Source organism: Diceros bicornis, chromosome 11 (assembly GCF_020826845.1).
Source record: "Diceros bicornis minor isolate mBicDic1 chromosome 11, mDicBic1.mat.cur, whole genome shotgun sequence".
NCBI lineage: Eukaryota > Metazoa > Chordata > Mammalia > Perissodactyla > Rhinocerotidae > Diceros > Diceros bicornis.
The window spans coordinates 2,034,234-2,055,524 of record NC_080750.1 but is presented as its reverse complement, the minus strand read 5'-3'; the positions used below and the strand labels follow the sequence as shown (position 1 = coordinate 2,055,524).

Here is a 21,291-nt window from a genome sequence, read left to right as displayed (position 1 = left end):
AGTCCAAAAATGTAGCAGTCAAAATATTTTTTCTGCAGAAATCAAATTTTTGTAAGTGTAATGTAGGCTCAGTTCCAGTGGCTACTCCTTAGCCGTTTTCTTTGTTTGGCTGGTTCCTGGCTTGGATGTGCAAATAAGCTGCACCAGAGCAATGGATGTTTAGGGAGAAACGGCCTGACCCACAGGCTGCAACTGGAGATGGAAGGAAAGGGGGATGGGAGGTGGGGGAAAACAGGATGAACATGTGGAGCAAACTGTAATGCCCCATCTGCATGCCTCTTTTGTTTTCTTCCCGTAACTTTTCTTTGGCCTAGAAAACCATCGTTCGTCGTCGTTCGTCTCCCTGCTCCATCTGGACTCTCCCCACTTACCCTTGAGTCCAAGCTCGGCTGACACTTACCCAGGAAGCCTGTTTGAAGGACACTCCTGTGGTATGTGCTTCTGTAACCCTGTGCCCCCCCAAGAGTAGCTCTTAATGCATTGTGCTGGCATTGCTTCTCTAGCCCTCTGGGCTCCCGAGAGACATTAATCTAACTGAAGGAGGGCAAGGGCAGTTGTCACTATATCCCTGGGCCCAGCACAAGGCCTGGCCCAAGGCTTGAATTCAGCAAATATTAAATAAATCCGACTGGACTGGATTGAATTCTGCCTGGTGAAGTTGAGCTTCTCCCTTGAGTAAACTGTAGCTAATTATATCAGTCTTTGCTGCATCATGGAATGAGGAGACTCTAAGGAATTCCAAGGTCTACTTGGTTAGTTTGCTGCAGTTATGACCACCAGTGATCATTCCAAAAAAGAGATGGAGTTCCCATGGGGGTGCCATTTCACTCTCCCAGTCTTAAAAACAAACAAGAAAGAACCAGATCAAAACAGCTAGCTTGTAGCAATGTCTGTACTTTGCAGCAGGACAACATTTTGGTTAGGTTTCATGCCAGGTAATACCACCTTGCAAGTAGCAATCCCGATTTTCTCCCCACAGATAATTATCTGTCATTGATCACAATGAGATACAGATAAACCACAGAATAGAACAAAACAAGCTCAACTTCAAACTCTCAGAAATTAGAAGCTCTTAATTATTTAAGTCTTTTTTTTCTTTCAACAAATGTTTATTGAGAGCACACAATGTATTGGCCATTTCTAGGTGCTAGGACTTCAGTTGGGAGCAAGACAAAGTTGTGCCCTGAAGGAGTTTACTTTGCAGTGATGGAGCAAGACCACCAGTGCCGTGAAGAGAGGGGACAGGAGGGATGAGGTGATGGAAACAGGTGGTGTGATTTTAGGAGTGATCTGGTCACCTCTAGGGAGGTGGTGTCCAGACAGAGGGAGAGAACATGTTTTCTCTATCAAGTTCTCATAGTCGGCGTCATGCAAACCGTTAAGCAAGCGCTTGCTCCCCCATCCCGTACGCAGTGGTGGCACGGGACGGGATTACTGCTTTAAAAACTCCTATTAAGAAAAGAGAAGGATGCGGAGCACACAGCTGCTTGTTCACAGCAACTCTGCCTCTCAGCTCAGCTAGGAGAAGGGAGATTCTCAGCCCAGGCAGTGGAGGAGGTGCCTTGGTCAGACAGTCGGGTCACACCTGTTCTCCTGCCTCGTCCATTCATCTTCCAGAGCCACATTGACGTGACTGCCAGAGCATATGCCTTCCTTGGGGCTGGCCATCGTGGACAGTTCTTTTTCTACTGGTACAGATTGGAAGGCCTGAGTGTAGCTTTAAGGAGCTAACAGAGACAGCATATTTTCAGGCCAGACTCATGCTTTCTGTGGCTCTAATTTCCTTAAAACCCTAATAGGATCTGATCTAATTGCTTCCAGTCAGTTCCTTGTGCAGATAACCATAACCAAAGTCTCTGCTAGTCCTAGTTCTTAAGCCTGCTTTATTTCTTTGCTTTCTTGAGTTCATACCTCCCTCTTTCATCCTAATGGAGGCCACCTTGAGGCTAGCTGGAATAACAGGGTGTTGGGGACAGCAACTCCCTTACTTTGATCTTTGCCACAAGGCTTGGATCCCTTTGTTTATATTAATGTTTGGGGCATAAAAGCAGTTGTCTTTTTCAACCCTGGGAAGCCTGAAGTTTCTGGACATTCTCATTTCCTTCCATTTCTGCTTACAAAACAATCAGTTCTTGCCTGAGCCCATCTCTTTCTTAAGACCTTGTGAAAGCAAAGAGGAGTAGCAAAAAACCCTAATATTTTTATTTTTCAACAATATTCCCTTTATTTGGATATATGTTGTGCCTTCCAAGTGGTCGTAGGTAATGATTTTACAGAAGAGCATAGTGTCACGAGCTTTCCGCCTGCACACAGCAGCTAGAGTTATCCTGCCATCAGAGCATATCATCCCTTCTAAGAATACGTAATTCCAATACTATTTAAACTCTTCTAAAATACAAAAAAAAGAATGCTTATAAATTATTTCTAAGAAGTCATTGATATCTAAACCTGAAAAAATGGCATTCTCATATGCGCACAAACGTACACACATATACACAGCTCATCTCAGACACAAATATCAATGCAAAAACTCTAATAAATGATTACCAAGGATAATCAGGAAGGTATTAAAAGAATCCATTACAATCAAGTAAACAGGAAACCTCCATGTGGGCAAAGGGTTAACAAAATCCTTTCCCCTTCTGCATGAGAATTTGACCTTATGTTAACTTTCTCGCTCTGTTCCCCTGGCAACCTGATAAGGTGGTTTGTGAACTATGTTGCTATGTTGCTGGTAAAAATGGACCCCTGGTTGGTAAAATGCATTTAGAGAGGGAGAACCAAATATGCCTGATAGAAAACCATAGCACTCGACCAACCCGAGTTCAGTGACTCTTATAACTGGGCATGTCCCTTGCAGAGACCTTGGACACTATGCCTATGGGGTTGTCACAAGGGATATTGGCTCCAGAGGGGCATGAGGCTGTTAAGAGGCAGTCTCACACCTCTTGAAAGTGTTTCTCATCCTGTTCTGCTGTGTGAGGGGTTGCATTGAAGAGGAACCCTTGATGTTACCGAGGTCCCTCTTCTATGTCCTTCTGAGGAAATAGGTGCCAGACGTCACCATGGTAGTCTTGTGAGCCTAAATATTCTGAATGTTTAAAACCCAAGAAAACCTGAGGGTGCTGCAGACTCTGTGATCAGCACTATTGATTTCTGATTTTTTTAAAAAGCCTATTGATAAGATAGGAAGATATATATATAACCTCAAACTAAAAACCAGAATAATGTATAATGTGAATACTGAGAATAATGAGAATTCTTATTAGTCAGAAACGAGATGAGGATGCCCATATCACTACTTTTATTTTATAATATTCCAGAAATATTATTTGATGGGATTAAACAAGAAAAAATGAATTTTTGAAAGCAAGAGGCAAAGTTCTTGTTAAGATATGATTATGTAACTAAAATAGGCAAATAGTCATTTAAAAATTTATTGAAAAAATAAGAATATTAAGTAAGATAGTTGCAAAAGTTGGTAATTTAAATATATAAACACATTCCTATATGAAAAAGTTAAAAATATAATAAAAAAATTACCAACTTAAAAGATTGACTTCAAAATTTTATGCCGGTTTTCTCTTGACAAACTGAAGGCATTGATCTCTTGGTCTCGTATGGCACACGCGAGAACCCCACGAGCTTCAGCACAACTACTTCTGCCAGTGTTCCTCATGCATCTTCAGATGATTCTGCAGGGACAATAGAAGACTTTATGATGGGCTTTTGGTTCTATTTTAATTGATATCACGGGAAGAATTGAAATAGGCAGGAATGGCTGACCAAGAAAGGAGAAACCATTTTCAGGTGTTACAAAATAGAGTTATGTTTAGTCTGCTACATTTCAGCCTTTTAAAAATTGTATCTTAGGGGGCCGGCCTGGTGGCATAGCAGTTAAGTGCCCGAGCTCCGCTTTGGCAGCCCAGGGTTCTCACAGGTTCAGATCCCAGGTATGCACGTCGCACCACTTGCCAAGCCACACTGTGGTGGCGTCCTATATAAAGTAGAGGAAGATGGGCATGGATGTTAGCCCAGGGCCAATCTTCCTCACAAAAAACTAATTGTATCTTAATGATCTGATACAAATTTTAAAGAAATTTTGATTCATGTTTTGATGTATAAAGATGGAAAATTTCTTCTATGTTGACAATGAGTTTTTAGTGTCACAAAACCAGGAGTGTTCACACTAGCCAGCTTCCTTAGCACATCACCCCCAATATCCTTGGCTTAACACAATAAAAATTCCTTGCATTAGTGCAAAACGTAATGCAGGCTGGACATCTCTCCTAAGGGGTCCTTTACAAGTGGCTGTTCAGGGATCTGGGCTCCTTCCACCCTGTGGTTCTGTCTTCCTGGAGTTCTCCTCATGTAGCCACATGGACAAGGGAGAAAGAGCATGGGCAATCATACCTGGGGACTTGTGGCCTTCCACTGGCCACTACCTAGTCACATGGCTCCAACTTGACTGCAAGAGAAATTGGAAAAAGTATTTTCCCAGTATGGGAGGAGGAAAATGAAAACTTTTTTTTTTGGTGAGGAAGATCAGACCTGAGCTAACATCAATTGCCAATCCTCCTCTTTTTGCTGAGGAAGTATTAGCCCTGAGCTAACATCTGTGCCCATCTTCTTCCATTTCGTATATGGGATATGGCATTCCACCACAGCGTAGCTTGATGAGCAGTGCATATGTCCGTGTCTGGAATCCAAACCCTCGAACCCTGGGCTGCTGAAGCAGAGCACGAGAACTTAACCACTATGCCACTGGGCTGGCCCTAGAAGGAAAACTTTTAATTGAATACCCAGCATTGTCTTTGCCATGGCCTCAAGAAGCCAGTGGACTTAATATTTAATTACTGCCAGAAAGAAAGCTTAGCATTAATTATGACATCATTAAAAAATCATTGCTTTTGGGGCCAGCCCCGTGGCGTAGCGGTTAAGTGCACGCACTCCACTGCTGGCGGCGCGGGTTCGGATCCCGGGCGCGCACCACTTGTCAGGCCATGCTGTGGGAGCGTCCCACATAAAGTAGAGGAAGATGGGCACGGATGTTAGCTCAGGGCCAGTCTTCCTCAGCGAAATAGAGGAGGATTGTCATGGATGTTAGCTCAGGGCCGATCTTCCTCACAATAAATAAATAAATAAATAAATAAAATAAAATAAACCCCTCCCCCCAAAAAATCATTGTTTTTGAAAATCCTTCTCCAAAATTCACTTAGTCAATGATTTTCATCATACAGCAAGTCAATATATTTATTTGGGAATTCTTAACACAGAAGTCACCCAATTAAATTAGGTAAACTGTATGAAGTGCCTGGTCCAGCACCCCACACATGTAGTAGATGCTCAGCAAACATCGACTGCCTCCTCCACTCCAGTCAAAGTTTTCCTGCTGGGAGCTAAATGCTTCTCTATGAAGATGTTTCTACGTCCAAGGCAAACAACTGCAAATGCCTGTATTAACATTTTCTACACCTAAACCAGCTCTGGCATGCTGTGTTGTGAATCTCTAATCTCATGTGAGTTTGTATCAAAGTATTTGAGCAAATTCAAAGTTGCCTAAAATACTCTTGCATCCCACTGCCACACGGGGGAAGTACTAGTTAAGCTTTTTCACTTTTCATAATAAATTATCAGTCTACTCTTCTGGTCTCTAAAACATGGATCTGTTCTCAAACAACATGGAAGACCAGTTCTTTAGGCAAAACTTTAGTGCTTATAAAAATCCTTGTTAAAATAAATGATTTTTATGGAAGCCAGTCTAAGTAGGGGATGTGCTATCCATAACTCCTCTGGATTTCCCAGATATTAACCTTGGACCAAGCTAGTCTCTTGGAACTTAACTTAGAACCTGGAGGGCTCTTCTCTGACTGATTTGGACTTGGAGCTTTTATGATTTTATAACAAGATCCAGTTCAGTAAGACCTGCACCTGCAGTTTCTGGAAGGCTATTGTGGATACTATCTGATGTATCTGTCTTGATCCCATAAAGTAACTAATTCCTTACAGAATTGAGAACCAAGAAAAAATTTTGTCTCTTCTGAGAAAATTTTATGTCTTCTATTTTTGATGAAAACTTACTGTATCAAGTTTCCCTTGTAAAGTGGCTGCCAGAAAACTACGGAGATAGTAAAAAGATCAGTGGTTGCCGGGGGTTAGTTTCTGAGGAGAGAGGGCTGAATGGGCAGACACAGGGGATTTTAGGGCAGTTGAACTGTTCTGTATGATACTACGATGGTGGGTACACGTCATTATACGCTTGTCAAAGCCCATGGAATGTACAACACCAAGAGGGAACCCTAATGTAAACTACAGATTGTGGGTGACTCTAATGTGTCAGTTTAGGTGCGTTGATTGTAACAATGTGTCACTCTGTGGGGGATGTTGATAATGGGGGAGACTATGCATGAGTGGGGGCAGGAAATGTATGGGAAATCTCTGTACCTTCCACTCACTCAGTTGTGCTGTGAACCTAAAACTTCTCTGAAAAATAAAGCCTGGGGCTGGCCTAGTGGCGCAGCAGTTAAGTTCACATGCTCCACTTCGGTGGCCCGGGGTTCACAGGTTCAGATCCCGGGCACGGACGTACTCACGGTTCATCAAGCCATGCTGTGGCAGCATCCAATATTAAGTAGAGGAAGATGGGCACGGATGTTAGCCCAGGGCCAATCTTCCTCAGCATAAAGAGGAGGATTGGCAACAGAAGTTAGCTCAGGGCTGATCTTCCTCACAAAAATAAATAAATAATAAAGCCTATTAATTTTTTTTAAAAAAGAGTATATATTTTGCCCCTAGTTTTCCCCAGTAATTTAAATTGTGTATGGCATTTGTGTTTAATGTTATTAAAATTATGGACAATTAAAATTCTCACATAATCTTGGAAGAACATACACAAAATAAATACGGGTATATGTGTATATTTTAAAAAGTATCTACCGGGAAGCCCAGAGTTGAATTCTGCCACAGGAGTTATTGTAACTCTTGGAATGGGTTACCCTGTCTGCTCCTTTCCTGCCTTCACTGGTCCTGATTTTCTCTTTCTGTTTTATTACCTGAGATGTTGTGATATAATAAGAAATATACATTTGGTCTTTGTCTTGGTTCCTGGCACAAAGCTCCTAACACCGTTGTAATTTCCTGAACGATAAGGGTGAGAGGAGCGTCTTTTGTTCTTCATAATAAGCCCCTTTCGACTACACCTGAGTTTAAGCTGATGAAGTCACTCTCGATGGGGCCCTAGACAGCCTTAGGGTGGGGGCTGGTTGCCATCCTAAGAGGAACCAGCCATGTGGTTAGATGGTTAGAGGGTTGGAACTTTCAGCCCCACCCCGAGACCTTTGCGCAGGGGTCGAGGGAAGGAAATTGAGTCCAGTCACTAATGGCCAATGATTTTATCAATCAGGCCTACGTAATGAAGCCTCCACTAAAAACCCTAAAGGACGCGTTCAGAGAGATTCCAGGTTGGTGAACACGTCGTGGGCCTGGAGGGTGGCGGCCTGGCGAGGGCACGGAAGCTCGGTGACCCTTCCCACATATGTTGCCCTATGCATGTCTTCATTTGGCTCTTCCTGGGTTGTATCCCTTATAATAAACTCGTCATAGGAAGTAAAGTAGTTCCCTGGGTTCTGTGAACCATTCTAGCAAAGTATTGACCTGGAAGAGAGGGTCATGGGAACCCCTGACTTATAGCCAGTCTGTCAGAAGTACCAGTGACAACCCGGGACTTGTGGCCGGCATCTGAATTGGGGGCAGTCCTATGGCACTGAGCTCTTGATTTGTGGGGTCTTCCCCAACTCTGGGCAGTTGGTGTCAAAACGAATTAAATTGTAGGACATCCAGCTGGTGTTGCAGAGAATTGGAGGATTGCTTGGTATGGAAACCCCACACATTTGGTGGCAGAAGTGTTGTGAGTAGGAAGAAACAGTTTTCTTTTGTTACCCTTATTTTATGTTGTTATTTACTGAGGTTTTTTTCTCCAAGTCCATTTTGGAAAGAAGCAGGACTAAAACAAATTCAATAAATAAAAAGACAAAAATATAGTCTCTCAATTAATAACATTTAGGCTTGAGTTAAAAGCTGTAGCTTAGTTCTTGTTTGTTTTAGTATTTCCCATCAAAGTTTTTTTTTCTGCTTCTAACATTGAGTTCTGTTCTCCAGAAAATCTTTAAATTTCTAGTTGTAGTATCTTTCCTATGCATAGGTAGTTCACATCCTTTATAACTGTTTATCTTTGCCCTCTCTGTTCAAACAATAAAATCTGTCTCCCATAGAATAGACTGTCTTTTCCTAAATGAAGATGCAAAATACAATTCCAAGACCTCACAGGTCTTTGTTGGAAAGTTCCTTATGTATAACCTCCATCAGTTAAGACCACTTTTACTTGTTCTGTCCCAGGTGGAAAAAACAAAACACCATTCTGCACACAGCTCAAGCTATATATGGTTTATTGAATGAGCAAGGCCTTACTCCCCAGTGCAAATAACCTGAAATGTAAAATTCATTGAAATTCAACATTGGAGGATATTGATCGATTAATATTTTTAACTACAGAGCGTCTTCAACTCTGGCAAATGTGCATATTAACTACAATTAATCTGCAAAATAATCCATCAAAGAAATCAAATCACTTTAGAGATATTGTCTCATTCTTCTAAATGCACGTCTAGGAATACAGCACAATTTAAAAGAACTTTGCTTAAGGAAAATTAATGCAGAATTAGCACTTAGGGTAGGTCAGACTTCAGATTTAATCCCTCTCTGATAAATATCAGTTGAGCTCTGACTGAGCCTCTCTGAACCTCAGTTTCCTCTTCTATTATACAGGAATACTAATGTATTATGTATATATAATTTTTCTGTATATCATGATGTTTTGACATAAGAAACCATTCTGGAGAGACACTGCTCTTCTCTGGGCTAACTGACTCTTAGAGAAAGCAAAGGGCCTAGCCTGCAGCCTGACTTTCATATGCAAACTAACCAATCTAGAGCCATATCTCTTCCATCTGGCCTGTGCTTCCCAGAGGCAATATTCCTCTGCCTTAATGGTCCCAGGGCCAGGTGCTAGACAACTAGGGACCGCCCCTATAGGCCAAAACCAATGAAAATGATTCGAACTGCTCACCCTGCCCTGCCGTGCAGTCCTGTCCACCCCCCCCCAAACCCCCCCCCCCGCCCCGCCCCTGGAAACTCCACTAAAGGTCATAGCCCAAATGCCCCACCCCACTCCCGTCTTCTGCCTCCTGATCCCCCTGGTGTTTTCCTCGTGGCTCTGCCTGGTGGGCCTCCTGTCTCTAGGACCTGTGGGTATAATAGACTTGGTTTCTTCCTGAGCCTCTCCACTGTCTCCTCTTGTGGCCACACCTGACTGACCATCTCATAAAAGAATACAAAACAACCAACAACCAACATGTGTCTGTCTTGCAGAGTTACTGTATGAGTTAAAATATAAAGCCATCATTACAGTGCCTGGTATGTAGAAAACATTCAGTTAATGGTGGCTTCTAGGAAAAGTAAGTCTAACATAGGAGGTGTAACTCCAACATTTATGATGGGGATTGCAGTCCATGCTCTGGCTATCTGGACATAAAGCGATGGAGTGTCTGCCCCTCTCTCCACAGCATCTGGGATAGAAAGCAATGCTGGACCATTTCCGCATTCTTATGAGCACTTTTTTTTTTTTTTTGCCGCAGGGATTTCCTCTCCCTTACTGTGATAGAGGCTGGAAGCAGGGCTCCTGTCTTTCAACAACAGGTATGAATTCTGCCAACAGAACAGCCAATTTCAGCTTCCAGAGAGGGAGGGATTCACCCGGACTAGAGACATAAAGAGTTTATTATTTTTAATGAAATATAGATGAAAGTTACACCAGCTTAGAAGGAGGAAAAGAGAGCACTGACTGAAGTTGATATCCAGGTTCAGTTTCTAGGAACCATACCAAATGCTCTCTGCCAGACAGAAGGTGTCCTCTCAGCTCGTGCCAATCCTCGGTGTCATTCGCTCAGGTTTCTTTATAGTCTAGAAGAGAGATTTATTTTTTTCAATAAATAATTTAACAGATGTCTATTGAATAACTCTTATGTGTACTGTACAGCGCTACATCTAAGTCCTACGCAGGTGTCTATTGGGTAACTTTTTTTTTCAGTTATTGAGGTCATAATGATTTATAACATTGTGTAATTTCAGGTGTACAACATTATTTATCAGTTTCTGTATAGACTGCGTCATGCTCACCACCAATAGTCTAGTTTTTATCTGTCACCATACACATATGCCCCTTTACCCCTTTTGCCCAACCTCCAACCCCCTTCCCCTTTGGTAACCACTAATCTGTTCTCTTTTCTCTGTTGTATGTTCTTGGCTCCTTTGTCGAAGATTAGCTGTCCATAAATGTGTGGTTGTATTTCTGGGCTTTCACTTCTGTTCCATTGATCTGTGTGTCTGTTTTTGCACCTGTACCATGTTGTTTTGATTCCTATAGCTTTGTAGTATATTTTGAAGTCAGGGATTGTGATGCCTCTAGCTTTGTTCTTTTTTCTCAGGATTGCTCTGTCTATTCTGGGTCTTTTGTTGTTCCATATAAATTTTAGGATTCTCTGTTCTATTTCCACGAAGAATGCCATTGGGATTCTGATTGGGATTGCACTGAATCTGTAGATTGCTTTAGGTAGTATGGACATTTTAACTACGTTTGTCCTTCCAATCCATGTGCATGGAATATCTCTCCATTTCTTTATGTCATCTTTGATTTCTTTCAATAATGTCTTATAGTTTTGTGGGAGATCAAAATTTGGCCACCCTGAAATATATCTCTTTACCTTGATTGTTTTCTCTGAAGGACATTTGACCTCCCCCACTAACTTCCTAAAGAATTTGACATGGTGGCTCCTTCCTGGAACAGATCTCCTATCATGATGGTTATAAAGATAATGTAGGATAGAGGTTACAATAGCAAAGGCACCAAGCCTCTTTTGTCAAAAACTCTGTCTCTCCCTGACCACATTATCTATAGATGACCCCGAAAAGAACTGTCCTCCTGCCCTCTGAAGTCCCAGGCCACTAGCCACCCCCAACACGCTCCTCGCCTTTAGCTGCAATACTTAAGCAAGCAGCTTAGACAGAGGGACAAGTTGCTCGTTTCTGAGTTTCTCCCATGTATACATGTTATTAAACTTGGTATTATTTTCTCCTGCTAACCTGTCTTGTTGATTATTTGGCCAGCCATAAGAACCTTAAGGAAAAGGGCAGAGGGAGATTCTCCCTCTTCCCCCGACAGTTTTCAGTGTATAGGTCTTTCACCTCCTTGGTTAAATTTATTCCTAGATATTTTATTCTTTTTGTTGTGATTGTAAATGGGATTGTATTCTTGACTTCTCTTTCTGCTACTTTGTTATTAGTGTATAGAAATGCAACTGATTTTTGTAAATTGATTTTTGTACCCTGCAGCTTTGCTGTAGTTGTTGATTATTATTGGGTAACTCTTATGTGTACTGTACTGCGTTACATGTAAGTCCTATGGGGCTATGAATGAAGCCAGCTTCATCTCTTGTAGTCATTTAATTTAGTTTTGTTTTCTTAAAAAAATACAGACATAAAACAGATTATTGTCACCATTCAGTTCCCTTTTTTATGGTAATGAATCTATCTTTTTTACTCGTCAAAAGTAACCCTAGAGTGGGCCCGGAGAAAAGAGATTAAAACCTAAAAGCTCAGGAATAAAGGCTCCCAAGGACTTAGTAGCATCCTGGAAACTGAAGGGGCTGCACAAAAGATTCCTCGAGATATGGATGCCGTGATTTACAACATAAAAGAATGTGTTGACCTAACCATCTGTGGTAAAGATTTGGTTCTCCTTAGAGATGTTTCCAACTTTTCCTGTTGACCTACTCATATTTTTAAAACCCATTTTCCCCACTAAAAGTTTGGTTGGCAAGTTTGGAACTCTATCACTTATTTTTTTGGAAATCTGCATGCTGCTTGAAATCTGAAGAGTAAGGTCATCAGATGTTCAAGAAGAACATAGGCCAGAGTTCTGCTTCTAGCACTGGAGGACTAGCATGGTTTGAACAACACTCTCTTCGAACTAGGAAAGCCGTTGAGGTGCTAAGGCACTGGGTTCGTGGGGCCCAGATAGGGGAACACAGGGAAGCCCAAAGAAGTGAGCCTGGAATTGCACTGCTTTTCTTCTTCGGGTGACTGCCAGTTCTTAAACTGGGAGCTGAGAGGCAGGATCCTCAGCAGAGCTTTCAACAGACGCGTGCTTCGGGGGAAGAAAAATTAGGGTTCAGAGCTTGCCCAGGAGGATGGGACCTCGTAAACTCTCCAGTGTGCATTTGGAGTCCTGAAGGGTGGACTGGAGGAGTGGGAGGACACTGGATACAGAGTAGCCCTCGCAAAGACGGGAGCCTGATGGAGTAGAGGGTCTGTGTCTGCTCCGCCCTAGCCCAGCTGGCTGCCAGAGGCAAAACGAACCCTCCCTGGAGGAAGATAACATCACCTATGTGGCCACAAGTTATCTCTGACTGTTGTATATCAAAGTCCGGCAATCAATTAAAAAGTATCAACCACATAAGAAGATGAGACTGAAAGAAAAACAGAGGACAACAGAAACAGATTCGTAGGGGATGTAGATATTGGAGTTACAGATTTTTTAAAAATTATGATTAACACATTTAAGAAATTAAAAGGCAAGATTGAGAATTTTGGCAGAAAATATGAAATGACAATAACATTTTAAAAATAAAAAGGAAATTCTAGAGTTGACAACACAATAACTGATATTGAGAATTCAATGAATGGGGTTAATAACACATTAGACACAGTTGAAAAAAGTCAGACAAGTCAGAAGAAAATGGACTGAATCAAGGAGAGACAAAAGGATGAAAAACACAAGAGAGAGTGTCAGAGACTCGGGATGGGTGGAACGTGTAATATGAACGTAACTGTAACCCTGGAAGGAGAGAGATCAGGACAGAGACTGTGGCAGATAAAGGGATGAAGACAGAGTGGCTGAGGACTTTCCAAAGTTGTGGAAAAACATCAAGCCACAGGTTTAGAAAGCATCACGAACCCCAAGCAGGATGCACACAAAGAAAACCCCACCTAGACAACACTTGCAAAACCCAAAACCCAATCCTAACGCGGGCAAAAGAAAAAAGGCATAAAAAGCTGATCGGCTCTTCTCACCACCTTCCCTGGGGCCGTGCTCTACGAGGACAGCTCTGAGTGGGGCCCGCAGACACGGCAAGTGAACTTGGGTTTGCTTTACCCTGTTTCTATTGTCAGCTACTGTGGGGAAATGAGGCAACCTTCCTCATCACACAGTCTTTAGAGCATTCACTTCATGGCGACACATTTGGTACTCAAGCCTGCTGCGCACTGTTTGTATAACTAATTGTGCACTTATGATGTGGTAGGCCCTGAGAGCATGCCCAGTCTTAGATAACAAACCAAGGCTTGGGGAAGTGAGGAATCTGGCTGAGGTCGTGAGGCTGGTAAGAAGTAAAGCCTGAGGGCATGGCCCTTGCTCGCAGCCCCTCACTGTGCCATCCAGGGAACAGTCAAGTCTCGAGGGAGGACCACGGCTCCCCTCTCCCTCATCCCTCACACTGCCTGGCCTTTGCCTTGAGCCAGTGTCTTGCCCAAGGGCTGCTAATGACAACCCCCCTAACATAACAGCTGACTCTTCTGAGCACACACAATACACCAGGACACATCTACCTCGCACAGCCTTCTTGTGAGAAGGTCCTAGTGTTATCCATTTTAACACTGAGGCACAAGGAGAGTGAGGTCAGACAGCTATAACGTGGTGGAGCTGAATCCCAACCAGGCAGTCTGGCTTCAGAGCCTGCTTGTAGCCATCACCACGTTTACTGCTCTTGCTACACTATGTTCGTGAACAAGAGAAGTAGCTGGAGACAGAGTCGTCTGTGTCCACCAGGACGAGACTGGAAGCATCCTAATTGTGACTGCTGAAACAGTGCACACCTTGGCTGTGGAAGACCATATCCGTAGACAGGCCAAGAAAAGGCAAACGACCACATAGGGAATTTCGGGCTGTTCCCTGTGGCTCTGAGGGCATTCTTCTGAACCTGGACAGTCACGTGGACTCTCCTCATGAGGTGAATTCTTAACTCACCTGTTTACCACACTTATTTTTATCACGTATTTCATTCTACTTTTTGTATCATCCCAAATTCATTTTACTTTTACCTTTCCCTTAGGTTAAAAGGTAAGTAAACTGACCTCATGTCAGAAACAGTCCTTTGCTGGGTCCTGAATAAGTTGAGGCGTGACAAAAATGCTAAAGCCACCAGCTTGTTTAGCAATGACTAGAAGGAGAACATCACCATGAAAAGAATAGGCCCGCAGCTTGCGGGGAAAAGGTAAATGTTAACAGATGCCACCATTCTTCTTCCTCAGGAGAATGAAGCATCTTCACAGTGAAAAGCACAGGGCAGATATGCAGGGAGTCATGAGTTTCACAGCTCACTCTCTAGAAAGGAACTGACTAAGCAGTTATGATGGTCTGACTTTCTCCAAGGCCGTATGTGTCTGATCCAACACTGTCATTAACGTCAGGCGTTAAATGCCGGTGGTCTTGGGCGGAGGTATTGCGTAGAAGATGGCGTTATCAAATACGCCCGTGCTGTGAATGGAGGCAGATGCACAATTTCTGAAAGAATCCGCTTCACTCTGCCTTTGGGCTCATTTGGTTGCAAGAAACAGAAACCACTCTGGCGACTTCAAGTAAAGATGTATTAGACAGCAGCGCCTTGTGGAATCCAAGAGAGGAGGCACGGCCGAGCCCGCGGAAATTAGACGCGGAAACTGGAGAGCCTTCAGGACTAGGCAGCTTCTCCGGGGCCCTCGCCCACGTTTTCCCGGGGCCCCCGCCCTGTCCCGCCCCTCCCTGCAGACCGCTCTCTGCGTGCTCCTCGGGCAGAGTCCCCGGGAGCTGCCAGAGGCTCTCGTTCCACAGAAGCTGCAGCTCCAGGGACCCCCACTCCACGCCTGCCTCTCTCCGTGCAAGTGCCCGAGAGGAAGATAGCCGGAGTGGTCTGGTTCACCCATCAGGCGTCCACCTTGTTTCAAATCAAGGAGGGTTGGGTTTATCTGGTATAAACATGGGAAGAAGAGCTCGCAGCTGGCGCTCTGGTCGGGCCAGGGAGAGGGGTGATCTTAAAGAAGAGGATCAGGGAGCCGCCCCGTGGCTTAGCGGTTAAGTGCGCGCGCTCCGCTACTGGTGGCCCGGGTTTGGATCCCGGGCGTGCACCAACGCACTGCTTCTCTGGCCATGCTGAGGCCGCGTCCCACATACAGCAACTAGAAGGATGTGCAGCTATGACATACAACCACCTACTGGGGCTTTGGGGAGTAAAAAGGAGGAGGATTGGCAATAGACATTAGCTCAGAGCCAGTCTGCCTCAGCAAAAAGAGGATTAGCGTGGATGTTAGCTCAGGGCTGATCTCCCTCACAAAAAAAAAAAAAAAAAGGAAGAGGACCGGGAAGAAATCTCAAAGGGTGACTCTGATCGCTGTAATCTGGACCCAGTGCTTCAGCGTCCTGGAAGGCTCACAGTGTCTTAAATAACTACCACAGACAAGTTCAAAATATTGGGACAGGCTTTGGGAAAAAAGCCATTAAAGGGGAAAAACATTTAATATATATTTAAATAATTCTACACCAAATGAGGTTTAAGCTCATAAATTACTCTACTAATGAAGTGAAATTCTAAAATTGAAATAAAAACTTTTAGTGAAATATTTGAACATTAACTGAAGATTTTTAGGAAAAAACACCAATGAAGCTGGGTATCTAAGGTCAACATAATATGATACATCAGGCAGAGAATATTCAGCTCAGGCACATGTAATAAATAATTACTGACACAAGATTTTAAAGCCAAATGCCTCTTTGCTGTGCTGAAGCTGGACTGAGACAATGTGAAACATTTCAGGAGAGAAGCAGAGATCGCATTTTCCATTTTTGCTCTGATACCTTCACCTAACCGGGTTGGAGTTAGCTTCTAAATCAGAGCAGCGCCCGGAACAAGAAGTTCCTGGAGAGGCAGCTTTCCGTTGCTGCCATGTCCCCAGTGGGGCTCAAAGCTCAGAGCCAGATCCTGGCCTAGCCGGGATTTGGGCGCCAGACAAAGGGGGCGTCAGGGGATGTGCTCAGCTGGCCTGACCTCAGCTTTCCAGGGCCAGCTTTCAGGGTCGGGATTTCTCTCAGGCTGGAATAGTTTAATAGCAAAATAGTCTCAATGTTATGAAATATTAAATTATTTTAATACTTAATTTTTCAATTAAAATGTAGGATATGAAACCTTTAAAATATTAAAATGTTTACATCAATTTTGTGTGTGTGTGTGTAAGGAAGATTAGCCCTGAGCTAACATCTGTGCCCATCTTCCTCAACTTTATATGGGATGCCGCCACAGCATTGCTTGACAAGTGGTGCGTCGGTGCGTGCCCGGGATCCCAATCTGCGAACCCTGGGCCACCGAAGGGGAGCACACGCACTTAACCGCTATGCCGCCTGGCCGGCCCCTACATCAATTTTTTGAATAAATGGTTGTTCATCCTATTCAAGCAAAAAAATCATTTGTTTGACTATAAAGTTGCAAATTTTTTTGAAGGTTTTGAAACTTGGATTTTTTTGTTTTTTTTTTAGTTTTTCAGGTGTAATTAAAAATAAAATTTTAACTTTTGTCTATTATTTTGATTTTGTATTCTTCATGTTTGAAGCACGTGTGATTGATTTTTTTCTTTCAAAATCCAGTTTCCATGTCACTGTGTCACTGTATTGTTTTAAGTATGAATCCTGTAATGTTAAACTTTTGTGTATAATTGAGTGGTTGTAATTTTCAGCCAAAAAGCTAAAAAAAATTAGATATTTTTATATGATTCTAACACTTGAGCATATCTTATTTTAAATCCAACTAGAGTTTTAATGAATGACCACATTCTTCCGGAGGGGAGAGGAAAAGTATCTGTAATTGGTTGTGCATTGACGCTTGGCATCCACCCATTCCTTCTTTGTTTTGCAGAGAGGGAAAGGAAGTTGGACAACTAAGCAAAACTTTTCAGTTGCTTTTCCAGGAAAAACAACAACCCTGGGAGGTCAGTATTGTTCCTGGTTTTCAGAGACCTAGAGAGGTTAAGGAACTCGTCCGTGGTCACACAGCTAGTAAGCGACAGCGTCTGGCTTCTAATTCAGCTATGTCTGATTCCAAAGCCCCAGGTCTGACGATTGCACCCGTGGCCCAATGTTTTCACAGACAATAGATGCATAGCATGTCTTGCTAGGGCAGAAGAAAATGTATGTTTGAATCGGTTATAGCAATTCAACGTAAAAGCTCCATTTCGAGTGTGCGTGTGCAGGAGCATGTTCCAGTGGTAGGAAAGTGATTATCGCACCCCGTCATTACAAAATTGCACTCTCTGTAACCTTAGGACAACCCACTTTCTCCTACAAAGGAGGAGAAAATAGCTGATCCTATATTGGCTGTAGACCCTGTGCAGGGAACTCGCATTAGGTTTGAGTTATTGTAACTAGAGCAGACTATTATAGCTAAAGTGATTATGTGAAAATAGCAACATAAAGGCTATTCTACTTCTGAGTGTTCTAAGGTTGATAGTGTTCAAGTTATGGTAAAGAACGTTGCTTTATATTTGGGGATTCTGATATTATCTTATTGGGAGAAGACCTCAAAGTCCTTTATACTCAGCAGGCTGGGTCAAGACTGAGGGTGAGGAACAGGAATGTTACCGCATCTTCTGTGGGTTACCGTAAGGAGTCACAGATGGACTAGTTAAAATCAGGATGCTGCTACAGCCTCTCAACCGAAATGTAACATACAGGTGACACCTGAGGAGTGTATCAGACCCTAGGGCTGTGCCAGGAAGAGCCCCGCTCAACGCAGTGCACGCGGAGGATTCGAGCTGGAGACTTGGTTCTCCTCTCTGACTCCTCAGAGCCTCGCTCTTAAGTCAGTTCCCCCGAGAGCACCTGCACGTTTGCTTTCTTAGATGACAGAAGTAGCTCTAATGATGACAAAGACACTGATGGAGAGGCTGCATGGAAAGAGTTTAAATATTTTTTTTTCAATGTTGAGAAAAAGAAATATTTTTAAGTTAATCGATCTATAATTTTATATTTGTGATTTTTAAGTAGTGACAGTATCTAAATTAACTAATAAATCAAATATTATAAATCGATTTATGGTTATTTCATCTATATCCCTAAAAGTATATATGTACAAGTGGGACAAAAAATTGAGAGAAGGAATATCTCATGGAGATTTGTCATTAAAGGATTGATTTTTGAATCTTTCCATTCGTTCGAATGTTTGCTTCTATCTGTCAGTAAATCTTAGGTAGAGAGGAATATGATGACAAAGGCCTTTAAGAAAGATTATTATGACAGCTCCATATAAATGAATTGGAGAAGTGACGATCTGGACTTTCGTCAGGGTGTTGTAGTTATAAAAGAGTACAGGAAATTGAAAAAGAAGTGAGGTTTTCAAGAACTTTAACCAAGAAAAACTCAACAGGTCTTGGTGATGGAACAGGTGTAGAGGATGGCATTATAAGTAAATGAAGTTTGAGGACTGGTGCATGGGAAGGGTCACAGTGGTGGCGGTATTAGGACTGGCCTTGCTCTAATTCTCTGCCTCCTGATCCTTCACTCTGTACCATCTAGTGAAATATTGCTGAGGAGGACAGGATGTCAGCTTTTTGAGATGCAGTCATGTCGGAGTACCAACCTCTGTTCAATTCCTACACCCTCACCTACGGGAGACAAGAAGCCTGAGATGTGAGAGCTCTGAGGAGAGATGGGAAGGAAATACTGGATTCCCTGGCAAGCTTAATCCTCAGACATCCTTCACAAGTACATTCCAAGTGAGGATTAGAACATTTCTCATAGGTTGATGGTTGTTAAATTGATGTTGGCATCAATGGGGTTGCACAAAGATAAAGGTCTTGTCTTGGAGAAACTCTGCTGAGCACTTCAGCTGACGTTCCTGATGCTTCCGCCCTTCTTCCTCATCCCAGTCAACGTATGTTCTTGGTGTACATATCTACTGACTCTATCAGCCCCAGCTAGTGGGAGCAACTCCGAATTCTCACTCTCTTACTCCAGAAAGAAACTGGGGCCAGAAGTAATCACTGTAAATCCCAGTAAGCACACAAAACACCTCCCCTACAAAACTCACACCAGCGAGATGCATCTTACACTCACATTGCTTGGGAGACACACAAATGCTCACAAATAGTTTGGGAAGAAGAAAAATTTGATGTTAAAATTCAAAATTAGCTAACTGCTTAAATGTTCCAGTGATGGTACATATGTATTTTGGTGCAAAGAGTGCCTGGGTATAAATTGTGGGTTGAGGAATTAGGCTACTATTGGAAACATTATGGCTCTCAGTTTTCCCCAAATTAATATGCCAGTTATTTAGAAATACAATTAAAAAAATTAAATTAGTAGCTTTATAATTTTGAAAGTGCTGCCCACACATGGTAAAGCCAATCACAGCAGCACAGAGAGAGACACAATTGCAGGTAAGACGCTGTTTTCCTGCTGCCCTCTCAGCCCCCCTCCCAAAAAGTAGCTCTCAGTCATGAACACCATGGCTGCTGGGAACAAGGGCCCTGCTGATGGCGGCTGTTGTTAATCGACGTGGAGTTCAGAGCAGGTGGCATCAGGGTTGGTTCTGCAGTTTGTGACATAATCGAGAAGCCACCTCCATGCACAGTGTGCCAGCAATGTCACACCTCATTGTCACAGGGTGGTAACACAGCTCCAGGTGGTATGTCTTCAAATGAAAAGTTCCTGAGCAGGAAGGAAAGGGGCAGAAGCAAGGAGCTTTCTCCTCAGGCACATCTTTATCTTCTGTGGAGGGAAATCCTCCCAGAAGCCCTAAACAGACTTCCCCTTGTCTCTCATTCCCCAGACAAGCACTGAATCCTGTCCCTAGACCCACCATGGGTGAAAGAGAGTGAGACGGCCGCAAAGGTTGAGGTCAATGTTAACTCATCCCCTGGGGCCAGGCAAACGGCTGCCTGAACAGAACCAGTGTTCTCTCGGCATTGCTGGTGAAAAGTGGTGGACTGTGTCTAAATGCTGGCCCAGAAATTCTCTATTTATATGTAAGTAAATATAACATAAGTACTATATAATGTATCATATATATGGCCATCCCATCTATATGCCCACATATATGTATATAGACATATACACACAAATTTTCACACAATGCTTGCCTAAGTATCTTACATTTTTTAGATAAATGAAGTACTCTGTGCATAATGCTTAGCACATAACTAGCACATAGTAAGTGCTTTATCGATGCTAATTACTATTATTATTTTATCATTATTGTTACCTATAGTCTTTGAGAAAATATACACCGTTTTTTAAAAGAATGAGGATCATTTTCTAGCAGATACTAAATTTTGCCTTACTAGTACTTTAAAAAATTGTGCCAGCATTTTTATTTTGGGCTATGCATACTCTTGAAGCTATTAGTTGCATAGCTCCCTTAAAGAGAGATAAGAATTACTGTGGTCAGCAGTAAATTCCGTTTAAACATAGTGAAATAATTTTGTGAATAACAACTAGGTGACTAAATGTTGACTTTCCGATGACTATCTAGCTGCAAATATTTCTAATCATGTTAGTATGCAGGCAGAAGTAAGAAGGTTAAGTATTAAACATTTTTGGTGTATTTGCACAAAATATCATGTAACAAGTGAATTTTACATTATTGACAGATGTTTTGGAAGAAAAAATAATTTTGCCTCTATTTGCCTAATTTATGCTGCACAGAGAAGACGAGAGTTTGAGAAATTCCTATGGAAGAGAAGGGCAATGCAGATGCTCAAGTAAGAGCAAAGCCCTCTCTTCAAGTCTTGGAAATGACTAGAGAGAAAGGGAACCTGGAGGGATGTCTCCACAGTCGTCCCCGAAATAGGATCCTGCCCAGGCGTCTAAGGTAGCCGCGTGCGCCGAGAGTAGAGCTTCAGATGGCCCTTCAGCCCACACGAGCTGACCTCTCTCATCCTTACGGCCAAGTTGTAAATTAGCTTGTCTTTAAGGTAAAAACTATATCTTTTAGTCCCCTTTTCTCTTTGTTTCTCATCATTTGTCCTAAAATGTGTTGTGAAGTATGAAAATATTATGATTATATATGACAAGTTGTTTAATCTCTCAGACTTCATGTTCCTCCCTTTCCAAAACAAGTGGGTTGAATAGACAATGGCCAAGATCTCCTCCAGATCTAA

The 21,291-nt window shown here is 42.7% G+C and overlaps 1 long non-coding RNA gene across 1 annotated transcript; it reads left to right on the top strand.

The window, feature by feature from the left end:
* The first annotated feature begins 7,333 nt into the window (after positions 1-7,333).
* Positions 7,334-21,143, top strand: LOC131411226 (uncharacterized). The gene is made up of 6 exons (XR_009221520.1): positions 7,334-7,460; positions 9,693-9,753; positions 17,052-17,124; positions 18,707-18,906; positions 19,962-20,157; positions 20,782-21,143. It is a non-coding gene; the product is annotated as an uncharacterized LOC131411226 (long non-coding RNA).
* The last annotated feature ends 148 nt before the right edge of the window (positions 21,144-21,291 follow it).